The sequence below is a fragment of the Lagopus leucura genome, unplaced genomic scaffold (genome assembly GCF_019238085.1).
Source record: "Lagopus leucura isolate 7727_CA_CO unplaced genomic scaffold, USGS_WTPT01 Super-Scaffold_100004, whole genome shotgun sequence".
Lineage (NCBI taxonomy): Eukaryota > Metazoa > Chordata > Aves > Galliformes > Phasianidae > Lagopus > Lagopus leucura.
This window is the reverse complement of record NW_024962264.1, coordinates 67,982,007-68,008,180: the sequence shown is the minus strand read 5'-3', so window position 1 is coordinate 68,008,180 and position 26,174 is coordinate 67,982,007. Positions and strand designations below refer to the sequence as shown.

The 26,174-nt window shown below is 44.6% G+C and overlaps 1 protein-coding gene across 3 annotated transcripts in view; it reads left to right on the top strand.

The window, feature by feature from the left end:
• Positions 1 to 26,174, top strand: part of SLC4A11 (solute carrier family 4 member 11) — a 132,561-nt gene that overhangs the window by 11,054 nt on the left and 95,333 nt on the right. Inside the window, exon 1 of one of the 3 annotated variants that reach the window (XM_042870993.1) lies at positions 19,404 to 19,470. The exons of the other annotated variants lie outside the window; for them this stretch is intronic. The gene's annotated coding sequence lies outside the window, so the exon portion shown is untranslated. Of the gene's footprint in view, positions 1 to 19,403; positions 19,471 to 26,174 lie in introns of those variants that run through there. 3 annotated transcript variants of the gene reach the window in all.

The following is a 26,174-nucleotide window of genomic DNA, read 5'->3' as shown; positions in this document are numbered from 1 at the left end:
TTGTGAATCTTTGGCCACCATCACGAGGAAGACCTAGAACTGCTGGAGTGGGTTCAGAGGAGAGCCAGCAGGGTCACAGGGTAGGTTGTGCTCTTAGATTAGCTAGGTTTTATGCAATGGTGCCACGTGTTCTTCTCCCAGTTGGCTACAGCCAAATTTGACAGGTTTTCAAAGATGTTAAGCCTCTTTCAGGGCCTAAAATGAGGTGCAGGGAGGGAGATGCTCAAGTAGCATCCATGCTGAAGAAGGTTTCTGGCCCTGTATTGAATACTAAGGAACCCATACATAGGGTTTTTGTTTGGTTTTGATCCCAGGGTTAATTCAGTCACTTGATTTTATTGTTTCTCAGAGCTGCTTTTCTCCGTGTCATTGACTCAAATACTGCAGCACGTCCTGACTTAGATTCTGCTGACAATTTTAACTAGCTCACCTCAACACACTGTAGTGTGATCTTAGATGCTTGCTGGAAAAAACCTTGGCTAGATAGCAATTAATCAGAGTAAAGTTCTTAATACTGTTCAGTTGAATCTTTTTCCCTTTGCTACAATGCTTCCTGTTTAAGGGTGGTATATGACTGCATAGCAAAGCTTGCAGTATAACACAGTGGAGATGGGCAGGAAGTTAAACTGGGGATCCTCCAGTTTCTGATACTGAAGCATGTGTACCAAGCAGACAGCACCCTGCAGCCTACTGGAAAGAAGGATATTTTGGTGGGGTCTGTGTCCTTGTTTCATGAAAATGGAGTACATCCAAATCTTTTTGAGACCTGAGTGTAGGCTGATAAGCCTAAGAGGCTCACCAAGTTTGAGAAGGCTGGCTGGAGCTGGAGCTGAACCATCTTTAAGGTCCCTTCCAAGTTATTCACTGATTCTATGGCAAAGCCTTTCTCTGTGCACACAAGTACATGTAAAACCATAAGAGACACAAGGCTGTGCTGGGAGCTGAACCTTCCACTGAAGCTGATGTCAAACAGTTCTCAGTTTTGATAGGGTAGTATCAGTTTGTAAGGAAAAACTGGAAATGGGTGTGGGTGAGGTTGTTCTCAAGACTGAGAGCTTCCTATAATTAGGGCAGATGACAGTGCACTTCTAAGAAACAGGGAAGCAAAGGAAGAGCCTTGCATCTGTCTGCCCAGCAAGACAATGCATGCTTAAGAACTTACTGCATGAGCTCAGAGGAAGTGATGGTGTGGTTTAGCAAGTCTATTCATAAACCACTGCAGCTAAATCTCTATTAATAAGATAAATCTGTTAATAAGATGGTGTTGAACAAAACACAACTGGGGAGAAAGGAGCTTCTAGCTCATTCCCTTTACAGTAAGGAGAAGCTGGTAGTGAGATGCAGTGATACTCATTAGGCTGAGGGGTGGATGTAGGGTTCTAGGTGTCCATGTTCACTACAGGGCAGTTGGACTTAAATGGTCTTTAAGGGGTCCCTTCCGTCTCAAATCTTTGTATTGGATTTGGGCAGCACTTAAATTTGATCCATGCTTAAAATGGGAAAAGAAATTTGGTGAACACAGGACCTCTGTACTCCTTAACACTTAGTTCTTCACCATCAGCGTTCTAATTGATACTTCCCTCAAGGATAGGATTGGGATTGCTTTAGAAACAGAAGCTGATATAAAATTTTTGGTATTTCCTAAGTGGAAAATGCCTGTGGAGTGAAAGTAGTACCTCCCTTCTACTTTCAGTGATTGGAAAGCTGGAGATTATCATTCTAGCTGGATGCAGTGTGCCTGTATCAGCATCATCAGAGTCAGAGGGTGTCCTCTTTGCCTTTCTGCTGGGCTTACAGACTTCATATTTACAAGGCAGGTTTTAAAAGGGACTTGTGCCCAAGGTGATCTTGAAGAGCCCATCAAAGTTTTCTCACCACTGGGTATTAGCTGAGACCTGCCTCTAAATGGCAGAAATTTGTAGAATGCTTATTCTAACCTCTGCTGTACTTAAAGCACAGGGCTATAGAATTGGTAACAAGGGCTCTGCCTGGTTTGGGAATCCAAAATCCTCATTTAGGCAAGCAATCTCATTGTAAACCAGCTCTTAAAGTCTCAGTAAAATGATACCAAATTCTGTGAACTTGCAAATAGTGAAACTGATCTGGACAGGGCAAAACAGGGGTAGACTCCCATTCTACTGAGGCTTCATTACTTTTCTGCAGGCTGTTAATTCAACGATGTGGTGCAAAAGATCCATTTCTGCCTTGCTTTCAGATGCTGTCATATGCTTTTATTGTCCCCTGGATAAGGTATGAGAAGCCATAGAAGTGTGTGGATGGAAAGCTGGCAAGGGCTAGAAAACAAGATAAAAGCATATAAAATTGGCCTTAAGAGCGTGGGCTGATGGAGGGGGAAGAAAGATCCACGGGATCAGAACTGAGGTTACATTTGCATCGTGTGCACTTCAAGTTGTTTACACTTCAAATTTTAAAGCATCTGTTAAAATTCTTCATCTCCAGCTCAGAAGAGAGGCTGAATGCACTGAGGAAACCCAGACCCTACAGGAAGAGGTGGCGTGCCACTCCTGATCAGGGGAAGGTTTTCTGCTTTAGACGCTGATATGGCATGGATTAGAAGTAGGCATGCATGTCCTTCACCAACAAATGGTGGAGCTCTTGGATGCAGTAACTACGTATCTGCAGTTGCATTTCATTTTAAGCGTGGAGTCTCACAGTTGGAGGTGTCCTTCCTCCAAATGCTGGAGACCCCTGTTGGACAAGCATTTGCCTGTAGCTGTATTAATAACCTTTGCACCCTATGTGGCTTGTGTACAGCAGAGTTCAGGCTTTTGGCACTGTGCAGATCCCTCATTACAGCATGAGATCTCTATAATGACAACACCACCTGTGGTTCACTGGATGAGGAGGATCTGCCCATAGCTCCTGCTTTCCACTTCTGTTGCAAAGCACAGGGAATAGTAGCTGAATAATCAGCTACAAGGTTATACAAATGCTAAATAAGGTTTAGCAGATGCTGCTGTTTCAGATCAGCTTCCCTTGAGCGTAATGACCAAGACACAACCCCTCATGCCAAACTGTTTACAACAACAACAAAAAAACACAGGCACAGAATGCTGCACTCTAAAACACAAAATGATGGATCTAATGCTGTCTGGTTTATTGTTGAATAATTAAAGACTGGTTTATATTCTTTCACTTAAAATAAGAAAACTTGCAGAAGCCAATTCCTGCTTGCTGCTGTGAAAGTGTTCCCCATGCCCTCCATCAGCAGGTTTGCATTTCCAGACATACTGAGCAGACTTGGTACCTTAATGTGAAGACCTCCAATTGTACATGGCTTGTACAGTTGGGCTGCTTTAAAGATCTGCTGGTGAAAGCATAGTTTGGCATTGCCTTTCAGTATCTAAAGGGAGAGGGTGCTTTAAGGAAGGAGGAGGCAGGCTCTTTAGTAGCATCTGTTGTGATAGAAGAAGAGGAAATAGACAAGAAGAGGGGAGACTTAAGTTGAATGTAAGGAAGAGGTTCCGCAATAAGGGCAGTGAGGCACCTGCACATGTTGCCCAGGGAGGTGGGGGATGCTCCATCCCTGGTGACACTCAAGGTCAGGCTGGATGAGCACCTGATGGAGCTGTGAGTGTTGCTGTTCACTGCATGGGTGTTGGGCAAGGTAATCTTCAAGGGATGCAACTCAAATGGTTTTATGTTAAAAAAGAAGTGAAATGAGGTTCCCTCAAGACAGAGGCATATCCAGTGGTAGAGCCTGTAGATGATCTCTTGCTATGTCAGGACCAACATCTTGTTACAAGCCTTTGGTCTTCCCAATCTCCAAAGCCTACTGGCCTCAAACCCGGGTTTCGAATCTTCTATGGTCACTCATCCTCTTAGTAGATCTCCCACTGCTTACAGCTCTTAATCATCTCCAGCTCCTCATTACCTCCCATCTGCCCCATACCTGCTTCCAATTTTGCTCATCAGAGCCCAAATCCTTGAGTCTTAAATCCTAAAGTCTAAGGGTTGTTGAGCATATGCAATTTAGCTGCTTTTTCTGCTCCCCTCAAAAGGCTTATAATTTGCCTAGACTTTCAGCGATGACAAAAATTAAATTTGACACAAAAAGCTAGCCCCTGCTCATTAAAGTCCCAGTTCTAAATCATGGGTCCAAGGCTTTTCAAAAAAAAGTCACCAGAAATTGAACAAAACAATGTGTTTATTCCCATGCTGCTTTCTGAGAAGCAGTTGAATGCACATGTTCCAAAACAACTCTGCCTGAGGCAGAGCCGGCTAGCATGCAAAGCCCTATCTTGAACAGCCGGGACTTGGTGAATTTATAAGCAACTGAAAACAGTACTGGGAAGGGTTAGGCAGCCTTAATAATATTGTCAAAAGATGCAAGTCTTGGAAGGAATATTATATCTTTAAAAAGTCTCCCTTAAAAAATAAAAATAAAAAAAATCGAGCCCTGCTGAATTCCCTTGAGAACATGATGGATTGAATTCAGACTTGCCACACTCTTGCACAGACCTCCACAGACCCCACATAATTCCTGTTTAAATAGCCCAGTATTCTTGAATCTACCACAATAGCACAAAAGACAAATGGAAGTGATTGTGTGCTTGCGAGTCTATTTTCTTTAATGGATGCATTTCAGGGGTCATGGGCCATGTGGCCCTCCCTTAGATATACAATCAGACCCTGAAAGAACATTGTCTGCTGGAGAACTTCCTGTGACACACCACCCTGCTGAAACAGCATGACAACAGCCATGTTTCATTTTTCAAAGAGCTGCGTTCAGCCAACTTTGTAATTAGGACAATGAGGAATACGTATCTCTAGAGCTGCGCGTCTTTTAACAGTTGATTTATTTTTAAGAATGGGTGTGATTCAGCAGCTTCTTAAAAACTTCATCTCCTACTGTCTGTATCTTAAGGAATAAGCCTGGTGTTGATCTAGTGATTCTTTAAATGGAAGGCCAGACTTGGCTGGCTTCACTGTTTTGAATGTGCTTTTATCAGTGTTACACCAGAATCTGGTTCTTGAGACTTGCTCCTTGGCCTCTCTGTTACTGTCAGCTTTGCAGTGTGTTCGTCTGACCCGTTAAAGTGAGCGCCTTGCGATGGAGATGTTTCCTGTGAGAGGTTAGTGACCTTTGTCAATCTGGCATCCGTGCACGAGCTCTGCAATGGCTGAAATGCATGCACTCGTGTTGGCTGGAAGTGCTGCATGCCCTCATTTTGGGGGGGCTGAGGGGAAGGAGAGATGCATAAGGCTCTGGGGCTTTTGTTGCCTGCCCGCCATGGGTAGGGTTGTATGGTACATTCCTTCTCAGTGTGCTTTCCAAGTATTTTTCCTGTTTGGCAATTGTACGAGGGTTGTGGCATGTTAATAACTTCAGTAGTTCAAAGGATCCTTGCTATATGCTCTTGTCTGGAAGGAAAGAGGGAAGAATGTAGAACCGACCTGCTGTTATGATGCTCATCTGATGTTTGGATTCCAAGGGAGCCCTTTCTGCTCTTGCTGCTTTTCAGTGCTCCATGGGAGCATGAGGGATCCCTGCTCAGATTCTCTTCTACGATAAGGCTTTCATAAAAACATAGAAACCTCAGAATTAGAAGGCACATTTAAAGGCCATCCTGGCTGTCTTGTCCAGCTGCTGTGCAATGAACAGGGGCACGTACAGCTCCATCCAGCCTGACCTCGAGTATCTCCAGTATGCAGTATCCAGATGCAGTATCTCCATCCACCCTGCCTCACCATCCTTCTTGTAAAAAAAACAAAACAAAAAAAAAAAAAAACACCTTTTTCTTTATATTCAGCCTAAAGTTCTCCTCCTTTAGATTGAAACAATTTCCCCTTGCCCTATTACAACAGACCTGCTCATGAGTCTGCTCCTTTCCGTCTTATAGCCACCCTGCAGACACTGAAAGACCACTTTTTGCTGCCCTGTTTCCTTACTCAGAGGTGCTGATGTGTAATCCTTTCTGAGCGGTGACTACTGACTGCTTTTCCCAGGAGAACACAATGGTTTATGCTGGAAAGCAGGGCATGGAGCTGCAAACAGAGCTAGGCTTGGGATTTTGTCAGTGAGTGATCTTGTATGGTCTTGGGTTCTGTCACTTTGGCTGCTTTCCTCCCCATCAGAAGTATCCCTCATCACTTCCTGAAATTTTGGTTCTTTGCATATAGAATCATGGAATATCCTGAATTAAAAGGGATCCATAAGGATCATAGAGTCCTGGCTCCATACAGGACCACCCAAAAATGTGACCGTGTGTCTGAGGGTGTTGTCCAAATGCTTCTTGAGCTCCAGCAAGTTCAGTGCCATGACTGCTTCTTGGGGAGCCTGCATGGTGATGGTGTTCATGAGTGTGGGTGTACTGACTGTGTTAAGTGGAGCCCTGCCTCTTACAAGTGCATCATCTCATACACATCTCATACAGTCCAACTCATAGATGGACTGGGCCTTTAGGGCTGTTGGTCTTTATTATGCAGCTTAGGATGTACATGGAAGCCAAGCACAGAGATGAGCGAAGTTTGCCTTCCCCTCCTTGTGCCTTTCTACCTGATGTCTTCAAAAATCAAGCTACATTTGCTGACAAACCAAAGTTGCTCTTAGCATCTTGGGTGGGCAGTGTCTCCCTGATAAGCCCTTGAAGGGTCTTGCTTGTGATAATGTTCCTCGGTGCATGGCGTGGGCGATCAGCTCTGAACTCACGACAGAGCTCCATGGTAACAAGCAATGGGATTAACAAGTAAAATAGCCAGTTCTCCTGATTGCTAGCTCTCAAAAAAAAAAAAAAAAAGCCCTGGAGCTGGATGAGCACATGCCTGGATCTAGCGTTGTTGGTGTTCAAACTCAAGCTGTTATGCCACCAGCTCTTCGTGGACCTACAGCTGAGTCTCATTTTTCAGATATCCTCACGATAGGCTGGGCTGAGGATGCTGTCTGCTCTGCAGGGCTGCTGTAGGGCTGGAGTAATCTCACCAAGTTGGGAAAGGGACCAAGAGCAAGCAGGCTTTAAGCATAGTGATGAGCATCTGTCTTAGGTCTGCTCTAGGTGTTGCTGACGCCTTAGGCACACTTGCTGATCTGTATTTCAGATGGACAGTCTAAAAGTGTTTATTAGTGTAGGTGTGGCCAAAGAGGTGTTTGTGGTGCAAAAGCCTGCCTTTAGGTCAGACTTTTTGCTAGCAGTGCATTTGAAATGTTGAGTTGATTCAGCCTTTCTGTCCTCTAAAGGGAAGGGGTATGCCATCATTTGGGTATTGTGCACTGGGGGTAATGAATGCTTTGGGAAAACAAGTAGGGACACAAAGTACAGCAAGCTTAGGTGCTGAAGTTGAGGCTTCCTCCTGGGCTTAAGGTTAGCAGGGTAGGATTAGCTTAAGAGGACTAGAAAAAGCTGGCCTCTGTGATGTTAGCTCTGACAGTGCATTAAACACTCGTTTCTGACAAGTTTTTTTCCTATAACGAGGATCTTTTTAGGTTGACTAAGGAGTTATGATGAGCAGTGATATTGCTCCCTACTGAGTTCTGTCTAAATGTATATATGACTTCCATCATAAAGTCATAGAATTGTGAAGGTTGGAAAATGCTGTTCAGGTCACCAAGTCCAATTGTCAACCCATGACTTTCTTCTTAGATATCTTAGATACCTCTTCTGGCAAGGCACTTGGAAGAGAAAACTTTTGTTTGAGAAATTTCAGTGGTTTTCCCTGCTGAATTACCTGAGATTTTCTAAAAATGACTCTCTTTCTTCATCCTTGAGGGTGGCATTTAAATAACATTTTGTCTCATAAGTACTGAATGGACGCTACATTCTATTGTAACTCTTAGGAAATGAAGTTTTGGTGGTCAGCAGGAAGTGAAGGTGATGCTTTTGAGTCATTGCACCTAAAATAGTAAAAGAGGGGGGTCTGGTAGGTAGTTAGGCAACCCAAGCGTGACACAGTTATCTAGTAAGACCAGTACAGGCACAGGAAGCTAGAAATGATAAGCACTAATTCCCTGAGGCAGGTTTTCTATTGATGTAGATGTATTTCTTGAGTAATTTTCAGTTGTAGCTCTTGTCTGTGACTCTTCTATGTGGGTATATTAAATAGTACATGGTGTACTGGAGCTGGGTAAATGCACTGCAGGAGAGGGCTGTAACTACACTGATCTGTATGCTCCCCTCTAGCAGATGAGGGCTTATAACCAGAACTGCCAAAATGCAGATTTAAAAACTCGCTGTCTGAGGATGCTACTCGTTATGCCCAAGTTGCTTTTAAACAAGCACAAACCCCTTTCCTTTGGCAGATCTCCTTTTGGCAGAAGGAAGGGTGGATTTCTTTAAATACCAAGGTTCTAGTCTAATTGGCATCCTCCTCGTTTCATCAGTGTTGTGTCTGTGGCTGACAGCTCCTTTCTCCCTGAGTGGGAGCAGTTACAGATCTTGTTTGTTTTTCCTCATTCCCATGGTTGTAACCTCTTTTTAACAGCTGGTACTAACATCTAGTTAGCTTGCCTTTGTTCCCTTTTTGAAAATGCAATGCTTTTTCGTTCCTTTAGCAAGCTAATATATATATATATATATATATATATATATATATACACACACATATATACACATATATACACACACACACACATAGATTCAGCACTAATTCCTGTATGTTGGTGTTGGTGCTTACTGATTTTTCCCCATCTCAAGTGGGATTGACTTGCACTGCTGATCTCCTTGAGAGCACTGTGATGCTGTAAGTCCCTCTCCTCTTTCTCAATCTGTTGTTAGTAGAAAACATGTATTCTGCTGACGCGTGGAAGTCGTAACTTTCCTGCAAAACTAAATTCTGATGTCTGAGGCCAACTATCAACCCAAGCTCAGAGGAGTTTAACTGTCCTTCCCAGATGCCCCTATTCCACCAGGCAACCTCCAGTTCAGATTCTGCAGGATCCCCTGTGTGCTGTGGGTTTCCTGTATATTGTTCACAATCTTTTGAAATGTAGCTTTTCTGTATCAGTGTTCTCCTCCTTGAAAACAGATGGGTTACTTACATAGATAGAATTTGTTTTTTTCACCATTTGCAGGCTTCTTAAGGTGTTTCTCCCTTGCTGTGCATGCAGCTCACCTAGAAGCTAGGAGACATGTTAATTATGATGACCCTGAAGTAGACCAGTTCCTTTAAGAACTGGTATAGTGCTCTTTGGGAATGGAACCAATGGACACATGACTCTTGAAACAAAGCTGATGGGAGCTGAAGTCTGTCTTAAAGTCCAAGTGCTTAGAAGTAGGGGTAGCTTTGTTTTCACCTTTGAATGTCAGTAGTCTGCAGCAATGCTGTCACCTGAGTGTGCTTAGAACATCACGACCCAAGACCTCAACACTGCAGTGTCTTGACTGGTTCTAAACTGTGCTCTCTATTTTGTCCGTGCCGCTGATGAGGCTGTGCAATTCAAGTTCAGCAGAAGCTTTCTGGGGGTCTGTGCAAGGTGAGCATCCTCCTTTGGGGCAGAAGTGAGGTGTTTTAATGGAACAAGGTTTGCAAAAGTATGCGAGGTCCTGTGGCTTGCAGTGGGAGATGTGTGACTCAGACAAATTCCAGCTGCATTCTGCCCATTAGCAGGCTGCTGAGGTTCACTTAGAAATTGTCTTCCGGCACCCCATGAATGGCTAGGTGGATCTTTGTGTTGATGCTGGACTGTTGTCTTCCATCAGAAATAATGGGAAGCATGATGTGGGCAGCATTGCACAGATGGTGGAACAGAGGCCTGGGTAACTCTGACCCAGGCTTAAAATTCACATGCAGACTAAGATTTACTGGAGAGCATTAAAATGTCATGAGTGTGCCATGGTCACTTGGTCTCTCCTGCTTTGCAGATGAGAGAATGTGAGAATGACATGTTTTTGGAGGAGTCTTAAAGAGTAGGCTGCTTTGGTATTTAAGTATGTATCCATGGAGGCGGGTAGTTGTGTGTGTTGGAGAAGAATGTGTGTTTATTTGCTTGCTTGGATGACTGTTCAACCCACCACTTGTAGCGTGAAATATGAATTTGGAGAGCAGCTAATAGAATGGCTCCAGTGGCTGGGAGCAGATGTGGGGTGGGGCATGCAGTCTCCAATGTGTATTTAACGAGCTCTGTTTTAAAGACTGGATATAGAAACGCGGCTATGCAAGTAACCCTTACAATGCTTTGACTGTTGGATTCTTGCTTAATTGCAGTTCTGGTTAAGCTTTTCAATTCTGATCATTTTTGATGGCTTTTGAAGCCTTAGCTGTTGCTTGAATGTCTAGAAGCAAAGAGCACTGTTTTGCTTCCATGGGGTGAGATGAAGCAACATCTTCCCCAGGTGACAGCCATCCAGCAGCTCAGTGACTTCTGATATGGGGCAGCAAGGTCTGCTTGATCTGACTTTGGGCTAACAGATAAGCAGCCCAGCCTCAGATAAAAACATGCTGCATTACAAAGGTTTAGCTGTCTCTGGAGTCCAGCTAGGAGCCAATCTGGCAATAACAGCTTAAAAATGAATTTGTCATAGGATTTTTTTTTTGCTGTCTTTTTGTGGGGAAAAAAAAAACCCCAATCTGTCTACTCTATGCAAATAGTAGCAAAAGCAGAAAGGGAGATGGAGGGGAAAAAGCCAACACCCACCCTGTTTTGTCTGTAAGAACTTCATAAAACAAATGGTACTGGGTGATAGACTGAAATATCTGCAAGTGTGCTTTCAATGTGGAAAAGAGTGGATGGGAGGCATAAACAGCTTCAACAGCCCTAATATCATCTTGATTTCTGCATACACTGTGAACAGTGTGTTTGTATTCAGGGTATCTGAAATTCCCTGTGAGTAGCTGACATCTGGTTCATCCCACAGGTAAAGGCAGCAAAAACCTGCCAACCAGAACCATCCCAATCCATCTTAATAACTGTCCCTCGGTATTCTCAGCCATCTGGACTTTGGGGACTTATGCCTTGAGTAGGCATTTCCTTCTGATCCCTGGTCTTTTGAGAGAGAAGGCATCAGTGCTGTGGCTTGAGAACTGCTGTAAACCAAAGGTGTTCCTTATTGTCTTGCCTATTTGCACCTCTCCTATAGCAGTGCTGAGGTGGCTTTGAGATGCTTTGCTCTGCCTGTGAGCCTTCCTCCTTCAATGGTGTAGAAGAGGGAGGAGCTGTACATCTTGCAGGATGTTCTCAGGAAGCCAATACACCCAGATGTGGTAGCAGTCCTTCCATCCTCTTGGCAATGGCATTTCTCTCAAGCCAAGTGAACTTTCAGATGAAAGGTATGTCTCTGGGAGAAAAGCATTAAAGCATTGCAAAAGTCCTGGTGGTTTGCAACGTGCAGAAAATTGAGGTCTACCATGTGAGTAAGCTCTGCTAATAAAAAAAAAAAATCTGAAATTAACCCCTGGGATAAACATCCCTCTGTGAGAATCAGGATGTCCCTTTTTCAGAGACGCAGTGTTTAATCTCTTAAGACTGTCTCTTGGGTCACACAGCTTGGCAATCTGAAGTAGATCTGAGAGACTTTTCAACTTGGCCTCTGGCAACTCTTTCTGGCTGAATGTTCAGATTCGCATCTGAGGGACTTTCAACTTAGAGTGTGTGAAAAATTCAGAACTTACTCATCTGTAATCTGAAATGTTGAGAGTTCAGGCCCAGTTCAGACAGCTTTTTGTCAAGCCATCTTGGTTATGGGTTTGATGGCCAACTCCTGCTGCGAGCCTGTAGGCTAAGGTAGTGGTGTGGAGGTGGCATGAGAAGTGGCCGGGGTAATGATGTGTGAGGTTGGCAAGGTTGAGAGGTTGAAATCATGTGTAATGTCACAGGAGACTTCGCTATGAAGCAACAAATGTCAGAGCAAAGCCAAGAGGAGTGCTAGCCAGAACTGAGCAGAGTAGACCATGCATACCTATTCTGGACCTCATTTGGTTGCCTTATAAAAGCTTGGTTGTTGCATGGTGGTCGGTGTTCTCAGCAAGCTGTTCATGGCTTTTCTGGCTGTAGAAATATGATGTCCCCAGAAAGGCCTCCTGACACTCAAAGGCACTCATGCTGGGACGTGTCAGCTCTCTGAAGAGGGGGGGGGAGAGCAGAGCTCTGCAATTGAATTCAGTCAAATTCAAGATGTGTAGAACAGGAATCCTACGGTGTGGGACAAAGCAGGACATGCTGTGCTGTGTATTCTGCTGGGGTTTCCTTTCTTGTTAAATGACTTAACAGAAGGAAGTCATAACCCACTCACTGTTCCCTCTTTTGTCTGGAAGAGTTAACTTTGTAGCACAAAAACAGTCTGGCACAGAAGAGTTGACCACATTGGGAGAAAAGTGGAAATCCATTTGCTAAATGGTGACTTTCTTGGGGTACTGCAGGGTGCCTCTTTATAAGGAGAAACTCTTATGTTTCTCCTTATATTTAACTATTATGGTTTTTTTCAGTTGTATTCAAGTCCATTTTGACAAATTCAAGATGTTTATCATGTGTGGCCTTGCCACAGTGTGCATTAAAGTCCAGATGCCTATTGAAATTGCTGTGGATGCCTTGGCTTTGGCCACCCTCTACCTTGGGAGTAAGGATGCATGTCAGGATGGTGTGGCCAGAGGGAGCTGGCTGTAACACACTTACAATCACAGATTCATTAAGGTTGGGAAGACCACTGAGATCACTAAGTCTGTAGGTGGCCCTGGTTGTGCAAGAGAAAAGGAGAAGCCCAAGAGGCATCATGCATTGCTGTTGGGTTAAAGGCTCCAAAACCTGAGCTATATACATAGAGTGGTTTTGAATGAAGAGGAATTGATGGCAGAGCTGCAGAGCTCTTGCTTCTGTCTACACCTGCTTAGGCCTCTTTTATCTCAAGTATCTCTCAGGGATCTTGCCCAAACTATTTTTTGGGCAGCTAAAGAAAGCTTATTACAGATCTACACACTTAAAAGAGCAGCAGATATAAGAGCTTTGTGTGCCTCTGCTTTTGTCTGGATGGCTGAAAACCTAGAGAGTAACCCTCAAAAACCCTCCCATGCCGCCTGCCTCAATATTTCTAAGAAATGAATGATGTGAGCAGGCTGTGTTTGCACTGGGAATATTGTGGCACTCAGAAGTGACATCCTTAATTGGGATCTGCCTTATGGACCAACTCATTCAGTAATAAAACACAGCACTTCTTGCACACAATTCCTGACTTATGTTTTTTAATCTTTTTTTTTTTTTTTTTTTTTTTTTTGCCCCCTGAAGGCCAGGAGGCTCCAAGTGAAATGTGCTGTTCTCAGCTGTGGCTTTCTTCCCTGCTGCTGCTGGCAGAGATGGGCCTCGTCCCAGCAGCAGTCGCTCTGTGAGTGGTAAAGGGCAGAGATGAGGGGAGTTGAGCTTTATCTGTGTGAGGATTTGGGGAAGGATCACCCAGATGCATGTGTGGCATAGAGTGGGGTGAAGCTTTGCTCTCGCTTTTCTATTCACATCTTGAACCCAGGCAAGCTACTGTATCTCTATGGCTCTGTTTCCAACCATTTTTTCTTTGTGGCTAGGAGAGGAGTGAAAAGCAGCTGGGACTCCTCCCCAGGAGATGCTGAAAGTCCTAGTCACTCTTTCGAGTGTTCTTACCGCTCTCATGGCTTTGCTTTGCTGCATGACAGCCCTGGAGCTATTCCTGCTATGGGTAATTAATGCAAGCTGAACCAAAATGCTGTAGCATTCCCCTGGCCAGGGCTGACAGCACAAACAACTTCCCCCTGCATGGCCAGGAAGCTGTTGAGCAAGGAACTTCCCCTTGAGCTGCTTCTAGAGGTGGGGGAAGGTGTCCTTCCTGCACCTCTTTCTTAGCTGCCTTTGGAAAAGCGATGCAGCCTGGCCCTGTGTAACTCTTGTAATGGCCTTAAGTTGTGCCAGGGAAGGATCAAGTTGGATATAAAGAAAAGTTTCTTCCCAGAAAGAGCGATCAGACATTGGAGTAGGCTGCCCAGGGGAACAATGGAGTTACCCTCCCTGGAGGTGTTCAAGAACTGAGGGAGATAGTGGGAATGGGTTGGTGGTTGGATTTGATGGTCTTAGAACAAAGGTTGGAAAGGGTGTCTGTATTTTGACTGGTGTGGAAGGGGAACAACTCCTTCATCCCTCTAAGCTGAGATGAAGAGATGAGTCTGCTGGAGGTGAAGTGGCTGCAGGGTGGTGGGCTGTGGTTGTGGGCTGCCTCCTCCGCAGTGGCAGGATGGGGATGGTGGGACTGGTAAATGGTATTGGCCTCAAGTGGATAGGCTGGAGGCAAAGCCAGCCTGAGATAGTCTGCTTGGTTGGTGTCTTTCTGCCTTCCCCTTGGAAGGAGAAGTCTTGAGTGCGCTGTGAAGCAAATGGTGAAAGCTTCTACTAGTGCAAGGTGACTGCTGTTACTTCATAACTCATTATTAGCGCTCAATACTGCTGACTTGAATATAGGAAATTGAGCGTATCTGTGTAGTGAATGCCCTACAGGTTAGATAAGGTGTCACGTGCTGGGATGTGGTCAGGGATGCTTTGCTCTCTATGCATGTGAAGCAAGAGGGAGGAGGGCTCTGAGGATACCCTGGAGAGCTCCTGAGCTTGTCCTGTAGCAACCCATGGGAGTCAGAGCTTCATTCATTCTCCAGAGCACAGCAAAGAGGGAAGCAGCCAGTGTTGCCAGTGTCTGGCGTTCACAACCCTCAACATCTCTCAGGAGCATTGGCGGTGAGGAGTACTCAGAGCCCGCTCATACCCTGCTGGTCTCAGATGTGTTGTGAACTTCCAGTTTTCAGAACTGGTTCTGAAGGGTGCGTACAGAAAAGGGTTGCTTTTAGCCTTTTTGAGGTTGCACCAACAAACTGTGTTCTTGAGATATCGAGCACAACTCCTGATTGCTCCTTGTGATCCCTTCCAACTTGGGATATTCTATGATTCTATTATTCTAGACTTAAGACGACCCCTGGCAGCCTTCGGGTCTCTTGGGTACACATCTCCAGCCACTGGTAGGACACAGTACTCATCTTCCATTAGCACAACAGTCTAGCAGTAGACAGACCACTTGTTCCAGCACACATGCAAGCTCATGCTGTAAAGTTTGGGGAATGTATAGTGTGGGAAAACTTGTTGATTCTTGTGTCAGGAACCTACTCGTATGCACAGCCTGTTACTAGGGAAGGTTGCGTGGTTGTATACATCTCAACGTGACTGGGAAATGTTTATCTGAAGAAAGCCACTTCAAAGCTCCTCAGTTGCTTCCCCCAGAGTTCTCAGTTCTGTTCATGTGGGCTGCCATGTTTTGTACCTTTCCAAAAAAATGTTACCAAACTGCTGTGGTTGCTGTGCAAATCACCTCACGTTGGGGCACAGGTGCTACTGCCTCAACAATAACCCAATTTCTGTAAGTCTCGTGTTAGTAGTAACTATTGTTAGGATAATCAGTGGACAACTACTTATCATCTCAACCTTCTGGTTCCATATTTCTGCCATTCACAACTGTTAACCAGGTCAGGCTTCATCAAACCTGTGTCCAGAATTATTTCTGAAGGACAGATCACAAAGGGAACTGGAATGGGGATGTGTTACTGAGCCCAGCTTGCTTTAGCATACCTCTGCTTATCAAAGTTGTATTCCTTCAGGCTATGGCTAATTCTGTTTCAAAGCTACTGGACATCTGAATGGCTTCCTATGGTATGATCTTTCTGTGATTTTGGGCTTCTTGGAAATGGAGTGAAAAATTTGTGGCTTACCAGATGATAGGGGAAGAAAAGCACTTATCTCTTGGAGCCCAGGGGAAGTGTCTTCATCTTTTTGCTCCCTTTGTTCTGTGAACCTGGCTTGTCTACCTTAACATACAGTGCTCCAAAATGCAGTGGTGCCTGTGCTTGCCCCTCCAGCAGCCGTAGGCGTTGGTGGTGGGAGCAGAAAGGCAAAAAAGAGCCTTAAAAAATGGGTTGTGTGCAAGGAATAGCAAGTAATTAACTTTCTTCTAAGTTGGAGACAGTCACTAAAGAAACTGAACAAAGGTGGGAATTGAAGGAGTGTGAATATTGGTTCACAAAGCATATTGTCACAAGAAGAGTTTCCATGTTGCAGGATTTTGGAGGTGCTGAAGCGCAGGTAGCATCAAAGAGTGATGATCCCTTCTTTGGAAGGTGCTGTAGGCTGTGAAGTGTGGAGACCCATCTCTAACACTGGAAGGGCCTTGGTTGTCAGACCTGTAGGAGGCTCAGGATGTCCTGTGAGCTCTTCCCAGACTGCTCTGCTGATGCTAAAGCTCTCTTCTAGGTATCTGCTGGTGGTGGTTGTTGTTGTGTTTTTTTTTTTTGTTTGGCAACTAGGGTGCTTTACTGGATGCAGATTTTGTTGGTCCACGAAAAGAGCTGAAAAGACAGTTTTGCTTTGCCCTGTAAACATCCCCAGCAATTCCCCTTATGTTCAAAGATATCAGCAGTAAGAGTGGCCCAGGGTTTGCCTACTTTTCTCTGCAGGACCAAAACATGAACACAGTGTCTTTGGAGGAAGTACTGCCAGAAGCACTGTGTATGGGTGGTGTAAGATGGGCTTTTCTGTCTGCATCCTGATCTCTTGTCCAATTATTACTGATCTTCCTTAAGTTTTTCACAGGACTTGCTGAACTACTTCCCCACAGTTTCTATTGCTTGTTGATGACCTCAGCATTTCTGGTGGAAATGAAGAGGATGACTTACCTCATCTTTCAGAAAGACAGATAATTGCCTTGAATCTGGCTAGGATGGTATTCTCAGCACTTGAATATGCTGTTTAGAATTGGGACAGTGCTATTTAGTGACTTCGGTGTCTTTCATGAGTGCAGTTGAAAACAGTCTGACTCAATCCACACTAGATCTAGGCAGTGATAAGCCTGATGTGCACTAACATCAGCTGCCAGTTGTTAAACAATTGTGAGCTGGAACTCAGCTTGGGCAATAAGGGAGAAGACAACAGGCTTTGAATTTCTCAAGGACTGTCAGATGTAATTTACCTGCTTTTTTTTTTTGGTAGAGTTTGAAACCTACAGCAATTTTTTTGGTACTGAGACAGAGCCAGCGTGACTCTGGTGTGGAAAGGCACAAATCTGGACTTAAATAGCTTCTCCATCTGCTGCTGGATTGCAGAAACCAGAGAGACAATGTGTACGTGGGCTGTTTGGAGGTGGATAGCAAGCTTGGGTCAACCCTTCAGTGAGGATCTCTGTATAGTGCTAACAAGAGCACTTAATTTATAACTGGATGGGCATCTTAGTCCCAAACTATTGTACTCTGACTCCTCTATACTCTGGAAGAGGCAAGAGGCCTGGGGAGATATTGTTCAACAAATTATGATCCCAACTGGGCTCCCAGTGCTTAGTGATGTTCATAGCATTTCCTCAGAGTATAGTAAAGTATGTTGACCATGATAATTCAGGTAGCAATCGTTAAAATAGCCTGAGCAAGCTAAGGGAGCCCTGGGGCACTTACTGGCAGAAGATGGATGGAGTTAACTGCTGTTTCCTTTTCTAGTATATAGTCAAAATTCTTGTAATGGCAGGGAAGTCCTCTATTCAGATGCACTGTAGGTATCTGCTTTTATGTCTCTAAGCTGAAAACAGAACTGCGCGAGAGTAGCAACGTACCCAAGTCATCCTCACTCAGTGCTGCCTTGATTTGCTTCCTTCTGTTTTCACCAGCTGACAGCAGTACAGAACTTTTTTGTAGCTTGGGCTGAAAATGAGAGATTTGAGGGAATAAAGCTTGTGTTGATTGTTGTAATAATTGTATGGCCAAGGAGATAATGTGTATACTGCTTCTGAAATAAATGTGCTTACAGTGCTTTGGAGAAGAGCCCTGCTAGTTTCTTAATGGATGTGCTTGGCACATTGATATGAAGGCAAATACATCTGTAATATTACTGCTTGGGAGAGGTTATTTGTTTGAGGTCTCTTGTGCATTGACATACTGGGTACCTGGAAGGGGATGGGAGGTCACTTGCTGCATTTGGAGAGGAATCACTGTTCTTCCTCTGAAGACTAGAATACAAATAAATTACAGTAAATTTGTTCACGTAAGGACATCTTCTGTACAGCAGGTATTGTGCATTAGTTGATTAAATTATGTCAACTCGATGACCCTAATCCTCATTTGGTTCCAAGCTGACCTCTAGTTCAAGATCTCAATATTCAGAGACAAAACAATGGCACTTGCTTGGAGAAAAGCCAAGAAGTGACAAGCAGGTTTTCAGGAGAAAAGAAATACTGTGAATAGAGGAGCTGTTTCTAGCTCTCAACTCAAAAGTTTCTGAAATCAAACCACTTTCTGGTTTCCCAGGCTGTGAAAACATTCTGTTGAATCTAGCTGTGTGCTTTTATATCTGTCTGTAGAATTGTTCTCAGGTTCTATAAGCCTTCAGAAGGTTGAACGCACATGATTTCTCTCCAGTATTTGACTGAGTAAACCCTTCAGTCTACCAACAATATTGGGTAATTCAGTCAGAGGGCAAATGTAGTTTTGTATCTAATGTGAAGGCAGTGGATGGGAAAATTCTTTGTCTGTAAGCAGAGCTCTAGATCTGGCTGTCCTGGTGCTGATAGATCAGAAATGACATAAAGCCTATGGGCTGATCTTTGTGGCTACTTCAAACTGGTTGAAATCTTGTGGACTTTTCTTGGTTTTGGGTGGCCATATGGTGTCTTGCTGCAAAGGAGTTGTTTTCCAGATGTTTTATTCAAGCTCTCAGTGTAATCACTTGCTACATCCTTGGACTTCAGGACCTTCTTGCTTGCTGGTAAAAGGGCAGGGCATGTGGGAGCTCCCCAGAGGAGGAAATTACTCTCAGGCTACTCTCAGCCTTAATTTCAGTCTTTTCTATCTACTTCCTGAGGATCCCCAGCCAGGAGCCAGTCTGTCTGCAGGAGGAAGCCATCTGAATGGATGGTGGTGTGCCAGCACTTCTGTAGGTGGCTTTCAGAGTCTATTAATTATCTTTCAGCTAGGATACCCAAAAAATCTGGAAGCAAAGGATGGAGGATATGTGTCGTAATTGCAGCTGTCTGTACAACAGGCTCTGCAACTTGATGTATGCGTGTCTATTGTGGTGAATGTTTCTGAATGGAGCTCTCAAACAAAATAAGGGCCCAGTTGGGTGCATAAAGCTTGATTCTGCAATCTCACATGAAGAACGAGGCAAGAGGAGGGAAAATTGTAGAGCATGGCTGAATTATCTTAAAACAAATCAAAAGTAAGTGGTAGGGTCCCAGAAACAGGTTGTGGCTTTCAACCTTGGCCAGACATTTTGTTGGTTGAGTGTTGTGCACTGGGGCTGAATGTGCCCATTCACATTGGTGAAGTGTTGAAACAATCTGGATGGGTTACAGACTCTTGATTAGGTAAGAAAAGCTGCTATTGGCAAAATTTAAACTTGTCTTGAAGTGTTTGTGCATCTGAACATGGCTATATAGTGTGCAGGCACCAGGTTCAGAGAGGAATCCTACAGTCTTGCATCCCATTAGTTGCCAAGATCTTTCCTGTCACGAGGAGGTAACTTTATATTCTGGCACAGAACTTGAGGTAAGACACTGAATTCAGAGATAAGAACTAATTGTTTTCCTTCCAACTCTGCTGTTCAAAAAAAAAAAAAAAAAAAGGAGCTTTTTTGCTATATGGCAGCCTTCAGGTTTTTCCAGCTTGTGCAGGAATAATAATCTCCTGGGAGAAGATAGGTAGAGTGCAGGCTAACTGGCTTCCTCATCGAAAACTTTCCTGCTAGTCAGCCAAAATTACCTTGCTTGGATTTATTCTCTTCTTTTCCAGTTTCCCTGTCTTGAAGCCTATCCACAATTGCTTTCGTCACAGGTCAGTTTTCTGAGAAATCATTTTATTGTTAGCTCTGAGGATCCTGTTTGGTTCTGCCGACAGTGGTGGAGTGAGTGCTTCCAATTGCATGCTTTGAGTCTACCTGCCCAACATTTAATGCCAAGCAACGGAGCTCTGTAACTTAAGATTCTGGCTGTTAATATTAAGCTGCTTGATTATGAACAGGACAAATGTAACCCACGAAAGAGATGATGTAAAACATGCAAGTCTATCAGTCTGCCTGGAAGTTTTCATGGAAGAGCTTCTCCTCGAGCCCCTTGCAGACTGCCTGGTGACTTCAAGTGTAGTGTTTGGTTACTAGATGCTTAAATCTTTTCCTTCTGCCTTACAAACACTGAAAAGAAAGGTAGAAGGCTTCAGATAACACCACATTTCAGAGCTCTTATGAAGGGTTGTATAAAGCAGCCTTAATCATGTGAGAGATGATATGTGTATGTGTTCTTGAGAATGAGGACAGCCTTCCTATGGAAAATGGAAATATGTGGCAGCCCTTGGAAAGGGGAGATGAAAACCTACCAAAACAGAGCTTTGAGCTGACTGCAGCTAGCACCAAGATGCAGTGTGACCATTTGCATTAACAACCAGAAGTTCTCTTCTGCAACTGTGCAGAACTGTACAGCTATGTAAGAACATGGAAGAGTTCTACAGTCATTGCAAATAACTATTTTCTCTTCTGCTTGGCTTTGTCACTATTCATAGAAAGACAAGGCCTTGATGGCATTAATGTATAGCATTCAGTGCGGAAACTTGCTGTTGCTGAGCTGCTCCCTAATGGCATTAAGGGCTTTATTTATCCAGTTCTCCAAGCAGTGGGAATGCTACTGGTCTAAACTAGTTTTAAAGAACAAATGCTATCTAATAGCTCGCATATTTGGGTCAGCTGGGCTTTTTAACATCAGAAGAGCTTGGTTTTGTTTAATCTGGCAGTAGGGAGGGTAACTTTGTATGGGAGTTAGATTACAAAATCTTGAATCTGCTGTTGAGAGGCGCAACTAGTGCTTATGCTGGAGTGGTGGCAAGGACTGTACAGGCATCCTAAATCACCACAGTAGGTGATGGTCCCTCTGCATCCACTTTTCCTACCTGTGTGTGGAAATAGGGCAAAGCTGTGGCTGTATCTTCAGGCAGTGGCTTCTGTCATCTGTTATGGCCCAGATCATCAGCAAAGGATTTAAGCTTTTGAGTAACAAGAGCACAATTTTAATCATCTGTACTTTGGTATGTGGACATCCCACTACTGCTTTCATGCTCTAATTAGCTCTGAAAGTCTCACTTGTAAATGGGAGAATTATGTTCTACATTTATAGGGCTGGAACAGGGTTGGTTTTAGTTAAAACTCAACCAACGTTTAAAGGATGTGAATTCTACCTGACTGCTCAGGGCTAACGCTGGCACCTCCTTATGCCTGTCCTGTAGGTGACAAAAGAGCACCTTCATTCCCTAGCAGAAAGAGGGGACTGCAAGCCATACAGCTCTAGGTTTGATTATTTGTATTCCAGACAAATTTTAATAGGACAAAACTCTTTTAACAGCTAACAGTGCAATTGAGATGCCTTAGTAGCTCCTGTGGTGGGGGCTTTTTCTTAACAGTGGGGAAAAAAATGGATCCCCTTGTTTCTTAATTGCAGCCTGGAAGCTGTGTTTGTGCTGGTGGTGGGGATGTAAAGCTGCCTATTGATCTGTCCAGGGGTGAGAATTAACTTGCTAATTAGCTTGGCTTAATCTGATCATCTCTGTGAAAACACATTGTTAAAACACAAAGCTATAGCTGATGGGGTCTCCAGATCACCATGAAATACCGTATTTGGTTGGCCAAGAGGCTCCCCAGTTTTCCAATAGGGACCAGGTGTAACTACTTATCCATGTTCCCTTTCTAATAAGAGTTATCTTCCATAGCGTCATTCCCCTGCTGGCTTGTGGTGCTGTTAGCTTCCAGCTCCCTTTTATTGTATTTAAAGGACAGGAGTCTTGTCGAGAATTGATGTTCTGTTGAACTGATAGCTCACAAATGTGAGCAGGTGCAAAAATCCATGAGTACACAGTCATAGAATATTGCAAGTCCAAACTCTGGATCCACACAGCACAACCCAAACCTTCTGTCTGTGAGAGGCAGAGGTCAAGGCCAAGGAACAGTAATAGGATGACAGGTGATGGCCTCAAGTTGTGCTGGGGAGGGTCAGTTTGGATATATGGAAAAAATTCCTTCTCCCAGAGAGTGGTAATGCACTGGCACAGGCTGCCCAGGGAGTGAGTGGTGGAGTCGCCATCCCTGGAGGTACTCCAGAATCATGGAGATGTGGCTGAGAGGGTTTATTAGGCAATATTGGTGGTAGGTAGGCAGTTGGACTTGATGACCTTAAGAGATCTTTCCCAGCTTTTATGATTCTATGGCTTTCATGTTCTCAGCTCAAACCCTCTGCTGGCTACTTGCATTTGGCAAACTTAACAGCTCTTCTATTGCATTGTCTGCCCAAGTACCCAATCCTGACTCCAATCTGTGCAGTGCCAAAACTGGGGGTGCTGAATCATAATCACAGAAGGCAGAAAATGAGTGCATGCTACTTGTATGCTGCTGGGAGGGCGGCACCTCAAGGAGAAGCAAGAGGCTTTTCATGCAACTCAAATTAAATTAAACAAGCATAGCAAACTGTGAATCTGTTTTAGCAGCAAGTAAAACACTACTGGGCTTTGAAGCCTGTTGTGGAACTTGAGGTTTTTTCTGTTCTTGTGTGTTTGCTGCCAGCAATTGTATCTGCTCAGGGAGATGAAAGTTGTCATCCCAAAGTGTGAAGAATCCTCAGAACCGCATCGCAGCATATGATCCTTTCTTCTGTCAGAAGTGGGGTTTTTAGACTGTTTAAAGCTGGCTTTAGTTCCTCCATGCGAGTCCTCATGAACCTGCTGCTGAGTCTGCAAGAAATGGCTTTGGCCAGGAAATGCTGGTCTTCGTTTGTCTTGTGTTCTTCTCCTCTGCTTCCTGCGTGCTCTTGCTTGGTATGAAACCGATCCTTGGTGCCCTTCCCTTCTTGGTCATGAAGATTTCAGGTATATATTTACATCTGTGAATATAGTGTGAGCTAGGTGGATATTAGGCAAGGGGCTTTGCTGGTGTGCATAGCTGAGATCGAAGGTTATTCCTCAATTAAACCTTTAGATGTTGCTGAGTGTCCTTGTTTATCTGGTGCCTTCAGTTGTATCATTCTTTATTTCTCTATTATATGACATCATCTGGATCTGCTGCTCTTGTCTGTCCTTTGAGCTTCACGACATGTTTGGCTGAGTCTTGGGTAAGGACCATCGCTTATTTCTAAATCCATTAGCCATGAAAATAACTAACCTATCCTTATTGCCAGCCTGTTGCCTCCAGCAGCTGTGAGAAGATTCACACTGAGTTGCTGCTGAGTGCAAAAGGGAGGGTGGGTTCTCTGTGTCTGGACTGGTTACTGAGAGGTTTTTTCTTTGCACTGCACAAAAAAAAAAAGGCTGGCAAGTGTCTTCTCTACTGGAATCAACGATCTTTTAATGATCTGTGGCTGAACTCAGCTATTCAGATGCAGCTCTGTGCATTTGTGTGTTTATCTCTGTCTGGGACCTATTTAGGCTAACAGAGCTCATTGCATAGCTGTAGCATCTCGTAAGGCTGTCCTTTTTCCCATGATCATCTCTGCATAGAAAGCAAAGAGCTGAAAAACATCTTCCATATTGTAATCTGCAGCTGCGGTGTCTGGAGCTCAGCTATCCTGCTGTGCCAGGGCATGCTGTGCCCTATAGTGATGAGATGTGCCAGTGCTCAGGCATATGCAGGAAGGTGAGGTGCTACCTGGTGAAGTTCCCTGCTGGTAATTGCTCCCAGTCCCTGGTCTGCTATGAAGCCTGGAGAGCAATGTTAGAGGTAGAGATGTGGTTTGTTGTTGTTAATAAGCTACAGTGTGCTTTGACAAGCTCTTGGAGAGGTCCTTCTAATTGCTACAGAGAGCTAAAACTGACACTGTTGAAGTGGGTGATTGGAGCTTCACTTGCTGGTAGGAGCTGAACCTCGGCGCCACACTCCCTTAAAAGCACTGTTCTCTGGATTAGCCATGAGCAACATTGCTTCGAACTCTGGCTTCAGTCCTTCTCTCAAGCAGCTTGTGTTCAGGTGCTGGAGAACAAACCACAACTGTAGGGGCATGAGATTGTGCAAGTTCACATGCTATTGTGCCTTTTTTGAGCTGCTCTGCTTGTGCTTTCCTTTGCCATATTGAGTCTTCCTGCCTATTGCTCTTCTGCCTTCCTATAAGAGATAGAATGACTTAAAATCATTGCATCACCAAGGTTGGAAAAGATCTCCAAGATCATCTTGTCCAATTGTGCACCTGCCACTAAACCACATCTTGAGATGGTGTTTGGTGTGAGGCAGGACTCCAAGGTGTGGATTAAGGATTAGGTTAAGCTTTAGAATCATAAGTTAGGTTCTTTCTTGACTTTTTCCCTAGGGAAGCCTGGAAAGAAATTCCCATCTCTAATGTCCCTGTGGTGGGAAAGACCTGAGCGTCCCCCATTCCTGAGAACAAGGGGTGCTTTTCTCACTCTGTGATCAGCCAGTTTTCAGGTATGGCCAAGTAGATCCTAGTCAGTGTTTTGGTCCTTATGCCTCCAGGCAAGGAGAAGAGGATTTGTTCTGCTTACCAGCATAGTCAGAAGCCTGGTGATGTTAATGTCCACCGCATGAACCACATTTTAGCGTTGCAGTGCCCAGCATCATTGGCCCTAGCTCTACTGGCAGATGGACCTTTGTGTTTACAGGATCATCCAGGCTTCTTAAGGGAATCTTTATCCCTTCTCATCCTGTAGTGATGAGGCTTAGCTGGAGAACTCCACCAAAGAGAACAAGAAATCTTCAGTGTGCTCCAAAGGTGAGAGCACTTTCCTCAATCTGAAGGATGCATATCTTGGGACCTGGGGAGGGAGTTGTATTTAGGATAAGCACTGCAGTAAATACAGTTGTGATCTTTGATGGCTTGGTCCTGCTTGCATCTCTCTGCAATGGGTGGCAATGCAAGTTGAATTCATGGTGCTGGCCCTAATAAAAGGGGCATGCCGGCTTGACTTCTGCCAAGGAGTTTCTGCCTCTGGCAGAGCATGCTGGAGAGGCTGGCTGCTTTCTCCAGCTCCTACCAGAGCCAGGAGGAAATGGGCATCTGGGTGCAATCTGCACTCCAGGAGCCTGCCCTTCCCAGCAACTCTCCGGCTGGGTGCCAGCTCTGCTCCTTGCTGCCCTGTGGAGCTCCAGAACCTGTAGAGCTGAGGGGCTTGGGAAGCTGTAGAAAAACAGATCTGCAGGAGGGAAATGAAGGATAATGCGCTGCTTTCATGCCTTTTCTTGAGATGCCTTTTCTTGAGTTACCTTTCTGTGGCCACTTCTGAAGTCTTATATCCAGTTTGGATGAGTAACCCTTGGGTGGTGGTGGGGAGAACAACCCTAAGAGCAAAAGATTTGGCTCTTACAGGGTGACTTGAGTTGTTCACCTTTGCATCTGGAGGGACCAGTTCAGTCCTGCCTAAAATTTGCTTGCTTGCTTTTGTTGCCAGTTGGTCCAGGCACGGAATGATGATCACAGCCAGACAACTTGCTCTGGTGTCTCAACCTGCAAGACCACTGGTCACCTTGGCCTCTGATATTGAATCCCCTTGATTTCCCAAAGCAAATATGGGGCCCCAACCCAACATAGGTCTCTGCACACCATTGTGCAAGAGCGACTTCCAACAAGTGTCCTTCAATGGGATCCTGAGTGCTGTGATTGCAATTTGTGGTGTTCAGCTCCAAGGGTGAGACCTAAGGGTTCTGGAGGACTCACTGGGATAGATGCTGAAATCCTCATCAACAAGGCGTTAAAAAAGGGAGATGTTATCTTGCTGCTGCTCCCCTAGAGGGTCTTCCAGCAGGACCCTGTGCTCCCTCTGCTGTGCTGCAGCATTTATTGCATGGTCCTGCAAGCAGAGCTGCTCTCCTGCAGCTGGGGTCAGACCAGGCTGTGCCGTTGGAGCTTGGTGCAAAGCAGCTTGGTTTCACTTCAGTTTGCAGGAGGGATTGAAGGGGTTCAGGGTGTGATTAAAACAGGATAAGCCAACACGAACTGCAGTTTATGATTGTACTTAGTTTACTACTTATTTTGATCCCATGAGCAATTTTTGATGTGTTTCTTTTTTTTTTCTTTTAATGAAAAGTCTTGGCTGTGTTGCAGGCATGGAAATCCCAGCACCACTTCATGCATGGGTACTTGGTAGGAATCACTCTGCAATGCTTGGATCCCACTTAGCCTTTTTTTCTAGGCTCCAAACTCTCACAGTCTCTGGTGCTAGTCCACCACAAAAGCCATGGTGTTGGTGGAAGTGTCTCACTAAAAAGCACAGATGCC